Source organism: Triticum dicoccoides, chromosome 5B (genome assembly GCF_002162155.2).
Source record: "Triticum dicoccoides isolate Atlit2015 ecotype Zavitan chromosome 5B, WEW_v2.0, whole genome shotgun sequence".
In the NCBI taxonomy this organism is placed as follows: Eukaryota; Viridiplantae; Streptophyta; class Magnoliopsida; order Poales; family Poaceae; genus Triticum; species Triticum dicoccoides.
The window spans coordinates 416,809,468-416,819,818 of NC_041389.1; the positions used below are offsets into that span (position 1 = coordinate 416,809,468).

The 10,351-nt window shown below is 46.4% G+C and overlaps 1 pseudogene; it reads left to right on the plus strand.

Annotated features, from left to right (window-relative positions):
• LOC119309715 overlaps window positions 1-2,125 on the plus strand; it is a 5,453-nt pseudogene extending 3,328 nt beyond the window's left edge.
• The last annotated feature ends 8,226 nt before the right edge of the window (window positions 2,126-10,351 follow it).

Genomic DNA, 10,351 nt, shown 5'->3' on the forward strand with positions numbered 1-10,351 from the left:
TTCAAGTGAACAGTAGTAACCAAACACATACCCAAGCACAGAAAAAACAGAATGGCTGCGTCCGACGAGACGCCGATGGTGCAAGACCTGGCTTCGGCCGGCGTCGAGGAGCCGCCGAGCCGGTACTTAGTGCACGAGCAAGACCGTCATGGCGACCTGCTGGCTGCCGACGAAATGCCGGAGCCCATCCCTCTCATTGACCTTAGCCGGCTCATGGACGCCGACGAGGCTGACAAGCTCCGGGCGGCTCTACAGACCTGGGGCTTCTTCCTGGTGAGCGAGCATCTGTGCATGTGTGCACCTTAATTACTCTTCCCTCCGTTCACAAGTATAAGATGTTCTAACCTTTTTGTGAATTGGATACATATAGTCATGTTTATGTTTGTGTGGTTGTTCATCCATTTCAGGCCGAGTGTAGTCCATATTGAAATATCCAAAACATCTTATATTTGTAACGAAGGGAGTACTAGCTTGTGAAGTTATTGAACTCTTAGTGAAACTGTTTAACTTGTCCAGGCCACCAATCATGGGATCGAGGATTCTCTCATGGATGCAATGATCAGCGCGTCAAGGGAGTTTTTCCGTCAACCATCCGAAGAGAAGCAGAAATGCAACAACCTGGTGGACGGCAACGGCAAGCACTACCAGGTGGAAGGGTATGGCAGTGACAAAGTCGTTTCCGAGGATCAGGGCCTGAACTGGAACGACCGGTTGCATCTGAGAGTAGAGCCGGAAGATGAGAGGAATTTTGCTAAGTGGCCCAGTCACCCGGAATCTTTCAGGTTACCTACTCCCTTACCTTGAGTGATGTTTTTCACATTTCTAATACTGTATTAGCTACTCCCTCCGTTCGGAATTACTTGTCGTAGAAATGGATGTATCTAGAACTAGATACATCCATTTCTACGACAAGTAATTCTGAATGGAGGGAGTAGTCGCAAAGGAAGGCAGAGTGAGAACTTCAGAAAATTATCAGTGTAAACTGCACTCTGGGTAGGTAGTCAATTGTCTCGTAGCATTTGCACATCTCTTGCTAGTGGGCCCGTATTACCATATCATTTCCTATAATTAAGTAAGGCTGAAAGTTAACTAATTTTGACACAACTTTCCTTTGTGAATGTAGACTTTTGAGAACTTCTATTAATGACGTAGTTTTCTCGATGTTGTTTCGTGAATTTATTGATTAATTACTTTCTTTGTAAGATATTCAGAGTCTGGGGTGATTACCCTCTTTTCAAAAAGAAAAAAAAAAGATATTCAGAGACAATTCATAGAAACTTAATAAAGAGACCAAAATCTTTTATTTCACAACACTATTCTAGAATCTTTCTACAGGGATGTGCTAAATGAGTACGCATCAAAAACCAAGAAACTAAGAGACCTTGTCTTGCTATCAATAGCCAAGCTCTTGGAGATTGATGAGGATTACTTCGTCAACCAGATATCAAACAAGGCTTCCGGGTTTGCCAGACTCTACTACTACCCTCCATGTCCGAGACCTGACCTAGTTTTGGGCCTTAGGCCTCACTCTGATGGTAATCTCCTTACCATCCTTTTTGTCAACGACAATGTTGGTGGCTTGCAAGTTCAGAGAGATGGGAAATGGTACAATGTTCCAGCCAAGCCTCACACACTGGTGATCAACTTGGGAGACTGCCTGGAGGTAGGCACCTACACATACTAGCTAGATACGCACTTCCTCTCTTGAATGGTATATAATGATCAGTGTTATATCCTATTTCCTGAATCCTAATGCTTCATTGACTCGTATGTGAAATTTCGGCGCAGATAATGAACAACGGAATCTTTAGGAGCCCGGTTCACAGAGTGGTGACGAACACCGAGAAGGAGAGGCTTTCGCTGGCCGTGTTCTATGCTGTGGATGAAGAAACAGTGCTGGAGCCAGCGCCCGGTTTGCTGGATGACAAGCGACCACCAAGATACAGGAAAATGATGACCAAGGATTTCGTGGCTGGGCTCTATGAACATTTCCGTCAAGGGAAGAGATTCGTCGACACCCTGAAGATATAAATTATGTGTGTTGGTTTATGGAGTTGTTGCTGTGATTACCTATATGAAATAAAGAGATGGTCCTATCCTCTGTGAGTGGGGGTTTTATCGATCATTGTCATAAGCAACTCAGTTTCGGTTTATTTTTAATTGTTTCCAACAGACGCAAAACTTTGCTCCATCTCAGTAATTAAGAAGAACGGTGTGCCAGTTACTTAGTGGAAACACAGCCACGTTGCACGTAAGTGTGTGGTCACTTCTCTTCGAGCAAGCTACTTCAACTTCACCGCAAAAGATCACAGATAAGACTCTCGCCGCAACAGCTGCGTGATATCACATTAAGATGTGCCAAGCTATCAGGCACATACAGTATATCGGCACACGGCAACTCCAATTTTCAAGAAGGCAACGACGAAAAAAATTATAAGCTCAATGTTTTAAGGGCACTTCTAGGTGTCGGTCGACCGATCCAACCACGTCGCCTCCCCCGTGGCACGATGACTCCAGCATGGGCCGTTGGATGCCCCACCCTCGTCATCCTTCCTACCACGCACGCCTGAGACAAAAATATTATTTTCTCAAATTTGACTTGTCAGTCACTTCCTTGAATTTGATCAATGATCCGGTTTCTGTGCATACTTTCTTGTCAATTCGCAGCTCAGCCTGGCCACTGACCATTTGTGCTATTGTTGATCGTGTGATAAAAGAGAACTATTGGTAGTACTCTACTCAGTCTGACCGGAGGACGACACAATTAAAAATGTATGGGTATCAGCTCAGTCGCAATCTTTTTTTTTGTCGAAATAGAGGCATAAGCTTTGCGTCATCCATTAATTAAGGAAAAAATAGAGTTAAGGTTACAAATTGACACAAAAGCGTCAAATGAGAATAAAAAAAAGGCCACTACCCTCCCGGCATGAGTTGACCCACACGCTTAGCACTCGCGGTGATCCAAAGCCTCGCTTCTTTTTTAATCTCCTCCATAAGAATTGTCGTAGGGGCGGATTTGTGTCGGAAGACCCTTGCATTCATCTCGTTCCAAATAGTCCAACACATAAGCATGATGATAGAAGCCTTTGTTGGAACACACCGTACGCTATGCTAGCACCAAATAAATTTTCTACCCCACACCCATGATCATGCTACTGGAAATAGATCACTAGATCGGGTTTACCACTAGATGCGCACTCAACGCAGCGGAAGTAGAGTTGGTGATGTGTGTAGTCATTCGGCCGATCTCCAACGAACAGCGATGTCCCGCGAACAACGATCTCCCGGATCCCTCGAACGACTCCTTGTGGTTCCCTCGAACGGTACATCCAAGCACTACATGTAGTGGTGGACGCACAACAGATGCCACGGGGTGGCTAAAGAGAGGGATAGGCAAGAGGCAGCCGGTGGGCTCCAGAGGCAAGGTTGGTACGAGCGAGCGGGAGACGCAAGACGTACCCAGGTTCGGGTCTTTCCGTAGAGATAACACCCCTAGTCCTGCCGAGTGTGGTTTATATGAAGATGGTACAAGCTTGCTCCTAGAGCTGTTTTGGGGAGGAAGGAAGGCAGGCCAGTGCATAGGATGTTCCCTCTCCGTGTGGTGGATGTAAGTGTGTGTGTGTGTGTGTGTGTGTGTGTGTGTGTGTGTGGCTAATGGAATCGACCCTCTGCATGGAAGAGCACCGGGGGGTCTTATAGGCTGCCCCCCGGGTTACAATGGTAAAGATACATAGACGTGGGGCCGGGTCGCCAGTGTCTTGGAGCCGGCAGCGGGGCGCCGGGTCCGTCGGGTACGGGCCGTACCGGGCCCACCGGGCACGGGTACGGCCGGCTGCTCAGTGCTGTAGGCATGCTGGGTGGTCGTCATGGGACGACCACGCCGTCTTGCTACAGGGTTGCGCCCCCGGGACACCACCCGCCCTAGGCGGGGGCTTGGTCGGCACGGCAACCGCGCCCGCCGGGGCCGGCGTAAAGGGGGGCGCACTGTAGCCATGCTGGTTTGTCGATGAAGGTTTGACTTGGTAGAGCTGGTCGGCTTGCACCGGCCGGCTTGGTTGGGTTGCGGGACCTGGCCGGGTTGCACTGGGAAGCCGGCCAGGGGCAAGCCGGATTGAGGGGCATTGCTAGCCCCAATGTTTTTGAAAGGGATCCGGGTTCCGTTGCCTGACCGGGGACCATCCCCCCGACAGTAGTCCCGGAAGCTGTGAAGGCTCACTAGCTTCAAGCAGGGGGGCCTTCGCAGTTTCACCCCCCTCAAGAGGCAGCTGGTTGATGAAGTTTGTGGCCGCCGGGTTCGGCAACACCCACTGTGTGCCGGCTTCTGGAAGTCGTATCACGGGACCCCGTTGTGGGCGGGAAACCAAGAAGTCTGCTGAATCTTGAATGGGAAGGGACGCCCCCCCCCCCACCCCCCGCGGCCCGGCGTGGGTGCCATGTGGTAAACAGCGGCCGAAGAGGCCCTGCCAGGCCATGCGCGCGACAGGACGTAGCAGCGAGCTAGGGCCCACCATGCCGTGCCCTCGGCCCTCGTGCGAGGATTGATTGTGGCCAACACGGACGGTTGCGCTTCTCGGGGTAGTTAATTTGTGGGGGAAATGTGCCCACACAATGCGGGGAAGTGTAAAAGCGGGCGGAGCCGATCCCACTTCCCCACGTACGACCGTGGCTATAATATCGGAGGGAGGGGCCGCGGAAATACTCACACATGCACCCCTCACCTCGTCCTACTTCTCTCTGCCCAACCTCTCAAGCTCGCCGTCGACCGGAACGCCAGGCGCCACCCGAATCGCCCACCGATCGCGCTAGCTCCTTCTTGCCGCCGAACTTCGCACCCTCACTGAGCCCCACAGATGGCACCGCCAAAGGGCTCGTGGGAGGGGTCCATCGTCACCGATGCCCATATCCAGTACCTCCGCGACACTCGGCGGCTGCTGTCAGCGAAGGATGTGGTCGCGCGCTCGCCCGGAGAGGAGGTGGAGCCGCATCCGCAAGCTGGCGAGTGCGTGGTCTTCTACAACCACTTCAAGCGCGGGCTCGGCCTCCTCGCGAGCACCTTCTTTTGCGCTTTCCTCTCTTTCTTCGGGCTGCAGCCACACCATCTGGGTGTGAACGCCGTGCTGCAGCTCTCTGGTTTCGTCACCCTCTACGAGGATTACTTGGGGGTGGAAACAGATGTGGAGCTCTGGAGCCGCCTCTTCTTCCTTAAGCAGCAGGGACCGGAGGCCGGGGCCATGTCCGACTGCGGGGCCGCCGTTGTTTTGATCCTGCCGCACGGGGTGTTCCCCAAGACGCCTATCTAGGATTCTGCCAAGAAGTGGTAGAATACCTTCTTCTACGTGCGAAACGTCGGCGGAGGAGCCGGCACCATCAACTTGCCCCCGTTCATCAATGAGAAGCTTCTCGCCAAGATGAACTGGGGCTACATGCCCAAGAACCCGTCGCATAGGGATGCAAAATCTGTGCAGCCGGATTGGGGAGATGCCGGTGCAGGGGGGCTCAAGGGGACGGAACTTGTCGCCGCCTTCATCGCGCGCTGGGTGCTTCCACTGCAACACCGGGCGCACATCATCAGCCAGATAGGTGACCGTCGGGATCCCACCCCGGTGGAGCAGGTTGCCGACCGGGTGAACGGCATCTCTAAGGCCGGGTTGGCCCCGGACTGGCGCTTTGGGAAGGCGCCCTACAACGCAGAGTACCCGGCGCTAGTGGTGAGTCCTTGGTCCCCCTTTTTCGCAATGTCACAACTCTTCCACCGTCCTGATGCGGTGAGGGAGGTGCTGCTGAATGCAATCTGGCAAACACGTGACGGGACGAGGGCGCAGGTAGTGGCCGTCGAGCAAGCCCGCTCGAAGGGGGCGGAATCTTTTGCCGAGAACTCGGAGCAGGCCGACGCTAAAGCCGGTGAGGTGCGCCGCACGGGTAAGTCTCCACACCAAGACCTCTTACGAGGCTGGCCGGACGATGATGTGGAGGTTCTGATGCACGACGGTGGTGCAGTGCCATCAGGGGGAGGGGATGGTACCGTCGACCGCCCCAAGACGGCTGAGGAAGATAGCCGATTCCGGGTCGTCCTGCGCGTCGGCCGCGGCAAGCCGGTCGCACGGGAAGGATGACGTGGCGCCGAAGCTGGCCACGAAGCGCGCAGTGGAGCGACCGGCCGCACACGGCAACACGGCCGCCAAGAGGGTGCGCCGGGTCATCCCGCCGCCACCAACGAGGCAGGCCATCCCAACGGCGATCAGATAAGTTTCCTTCGCTGATCTCTGTCAATTGCTTGGCCGCATCTTTCTTATATTTTCTTCACATGGCTCAGGACGCCTCTTGACTTGGTGTTGGCCACGACGACGTCGCATTCGGAGGTGGCTTCTCATACCGGAGGACCCGGAGCAACGCCATTGACCGGGATGAGCACATGTCTAAGGACACTAGTAGAAAACAGGGCTTTGGTTCACCTAGAAAAGAGCATTAATCCCGGATGCATTACAAACCGGGACTAATGTGAGCATTAGTCCCGGTTCAAATGGGACCTTTAGTCCCGGTTGGTGCCACGAACCGGGACTAAAGGGTGCGATGCCTATTAGTACCGGTTCGTGCACCAACCGGTACTAAAGGTTAGACCTTTAGTCCCGGTTCGAGCCACCAACCGGTACTAATGGGGTTTGAGGCATTAGTACCGGTTCGTGGCATGAACCGGTACTAAAGGTCCCATTTTCAAACTCTACCCCCTCCAGTGGATCGCCTTTTCAGTTTTGTAAAAAGCAAAAGAAAATGATAAAAACTTCAGAAATTAAAATCCTTCCAAATGTAGTTATGTTACTACATGTACTAGTTAGGAAAATTTTAAAACTTAAATTTGGACATGTTTTGTAAAAAAAGTGTAGGGAAAATGTAAAACGGCTATAACTTTTGCATACGATGTCACAAAAAAACCGTATAATATATCAAAATGTTCAGCATGAAAATCCGCTTCCGATTTTGACGGCCTACGGCCTGTTTGGAAATTTTTAGAATCCTCAAATTCTAAAAGGAAAAAAAGTTATGCTCAAATTTCAGTTTTTTTGAATATTCGTTAAATCTGGTCAAACTACTTATTCAAGAAGTATTAGTATTACTAAATAATTATTCAAGAAGTATTAGTGTTACTAAATAATTATTCAAGAATATTAGTGTTACTAAATAATTATTTCAGTTTTTTTGAATTTTGGTCAAATCTGGTCAAACTGCGCTCAAACTATGGTCAAACAATGGTCAAACTACTTATTCAAGAAATATTAGTGTTACTAAATAATTATTTCAGTTTTTTTGAATTTTGGTCAAATCTGGTCAAACTGTGGTCAAACTACTTATTCAAGAGATATTAGTGTTACTAAATAATTATTGTTTTTTAGAACAATAGTTTCAAACTCAAACAATGAAATGTGTGACTTTATGCTCAAGCTAAATTCCTGAGGGTTAATAGGATTGATATCTTACTATTGTCAGGAAAACAACAAGTGCAGACTTGGAAACGAGGGAGAATAGAACTCGAAAGTTAAGCGTGCTCAGGCTGGGTAGTGAGAGGATGGGTGACTGTCCGGGAAGTTAGATGATTTGGAATGATGATGGGTGATTAGAGATTAAATTGGAAAATAATTCAGAAATTTGAAAATCGATTTTTTTTAAAAAAATATCCAATTTTTTTTAAACAAAATAAATTAAGAGTTGACCAATATGATACTCATACTGAAACTTGATATAGTCATGAAATAGTCTTTGGTGATATAATATTAAAGCAATGAAGGGAAATTAAGAGTTTATTATGGCTTTCAAGAAATCAAAATGGGGCATGAAGTAAAGATGTTGGTTAACCAAGAGAAAGCAAACTCTCGTGGGGAGGACGACGCCCAGGGAATCGAACGGCAGAGGACGCGCAAATTGAACGGCGGGGGGCCGGCGCCTAGCAGTGGCCCATAACAAAACAGTAAAAAGCCAACGCCCAAAAGAAAAAAAAACAGCAATGCTCATGCTAGTATGATTTTCTTCTTCCGATGAGGGTTGCACTGGAATCAGTTGTGCCCCCCGCAAAAAAAGTCAGAACCAGGACCCATTCCTTGATCACTTTAGCTACTTTTCAGTTGCTTGAAAATTTATTTTAGGGTCAGTCCTTTTTTTCCCACTGTCTTATGCACTTGATGAGCACTGCAACGGGCATGCAGCCGATGCACGCAAGCTTTCTTTAGCGTGAGTACTAATAGGCGGACCAAAAATACTAATCGGCATGTTTCTTGGCTAGTGCCAGTTTAAATTTAAAGAGAAATTTTATGGTGCCTTTGCTATTTGATAGTCGTCTAAAGAAAACAGGTTCATGCTAATATTTTCTTTTTATGTGTTTTTTCCTTTTTTTTTGTCTTGAGTCATTATTTATGCACTTTAGTTGTTGCCTGAATTTTAAACTTGGGTCAATTGATTTCTTTTGGCCTTTGATTTTTGCTTTATGATTCGTGCTGTATTTTCTTTTTTGCCTGTGCTACTTGTTGTACTGGGCTTGTTTGTTTCGATTGACAACATATTTGGGTCAGTCGATTGCCACTGGACCGAAGCCCGTTAAGAGTGCGATCTAGCCTTCATCTCTATCCCTTTGTTTGTATCTTTTGTGGGTATTTTGCTTCATTCTTTTATTTTAGTTTTCTGCTTCTATGCGTTTTTTCTCTCGTTCCTTTATTAGTTAATTTTTGTTATTTTGTGGATTGTTGGCCCTCCCCTCTATCCCTTTTTTATTTTTTGTTATTTTTTTTGCTTTGCTTTTTTATTTTTCTTTATGGTCAGTTTGTTTTTCTTTTGTGGAATTTTTGGATATTGGGTCAATGTAAATGTATAAGCACAAATACTATAAGGTACATGGAAAGATGGCACTATTATATAATTATTATTCTTTGCATACTGTAAAATGTGCAATTTCAGTGCAAAGTGGCGTGCAAGTTTTATTTTCTTTCTTTTGAAAGGGTAATACCAATGTCAACAATTCATTTTATATAAAACCTCATTATTTTGATCTTTTCGTTATTGTTTTATTCTTCTTTAAGTTAATAATATTGCCACTAATTCATTTCTCCTTAGGAAACTTTTTTGTGAAAGTTTCACTATTGTATGCATATTGGGAAAAAACGCAATTTGTGTGTATATTTTGTGCAAAAAAAATTATTTTAGATTTATTTCTATGTGTGTAAGTATAAATGCAAGTACTAAATAATATGTGTGTAAATTATAGTATAATGTGAAAATTGCACTATTATATGCGTATTCTTTGCATATTTCAATAAAAATGCAATTTCAGTGCAAGTTTTGAAATGTTTTTCTTTTTTTATTTGTTTCTAAAGGGTTTCGTTTTTTTAGAAAACTTCATTATTTTGATTTTGTTTTATTTTTTATTTTCTTTGTTCTGAAAGGGTAATACCAATGCCACGGATTCATTCTTCCATAGAAAACTTTATTTTTTTATATTGCTTTAGTTTTTATCTCATTGTTTGATTTTGTTTTAGTTTTCTTTTCTTTTCTTTTGTAAGGATAACACCGGTGTCACTAATCCATTACTTTTTAGAAAACACTTTTTTTTGTGGAAATCACACTATTATATGCTCATTTTTCTATAATTTCACTATTATATTTTCCTATAATTTCACTATATTATAACAACATAGTATATCACCGAGCATACCTATGTGGCTATGTATGGGCTTGTAATATACTGTTACATATGGAGCTGCCTTGCATGTATGCACGGGCTTGTAGACAGCAATTAAGTGGATGTACTAAATTGATACGGCAACATCATGGAGGGGAGTCGTCCTCGCATGCATTAGCTCCGACTGTGGCGTTATTACTTGCTCCTAATAGTCACGGCCCGAAGAAATCGCAAAGAGACAAAAAGTGACTGACCCAAATATGATATTCAGTCGTATTGACATGTAGTCAATCCCTTTCTTGATCAATTTCTCATCACACACAACAAAAGAGTCTATTCAGGGGGAGCACAAGGTCGTTGGGCACAACAGAGGTAACCAATGGTGTTCAGTCTCACACAAGATAGAACAAATCATTCCTAGGTCGTCATAGATAGAACAAATCATCGCTAGTTTGTTATGGCGATCCGATAGCCTGGTTCCCATGAGAGCAACATGATACCTGCACCGTCATGTTGATGCTTCGGGCAACGGGGGCATCATGATGACGGCCAACAGGGCAAGGTACATCCCAACCAGTGGCGGAGCTAGCCGAAGATCACTGGGAAAAAACAAAAATCTTCAGTGTTTGGGGAGGGGGGCAAATGCTAACACAAAGTCTAATCTAAGCCTCCCTAAATATTTTTTTCTTC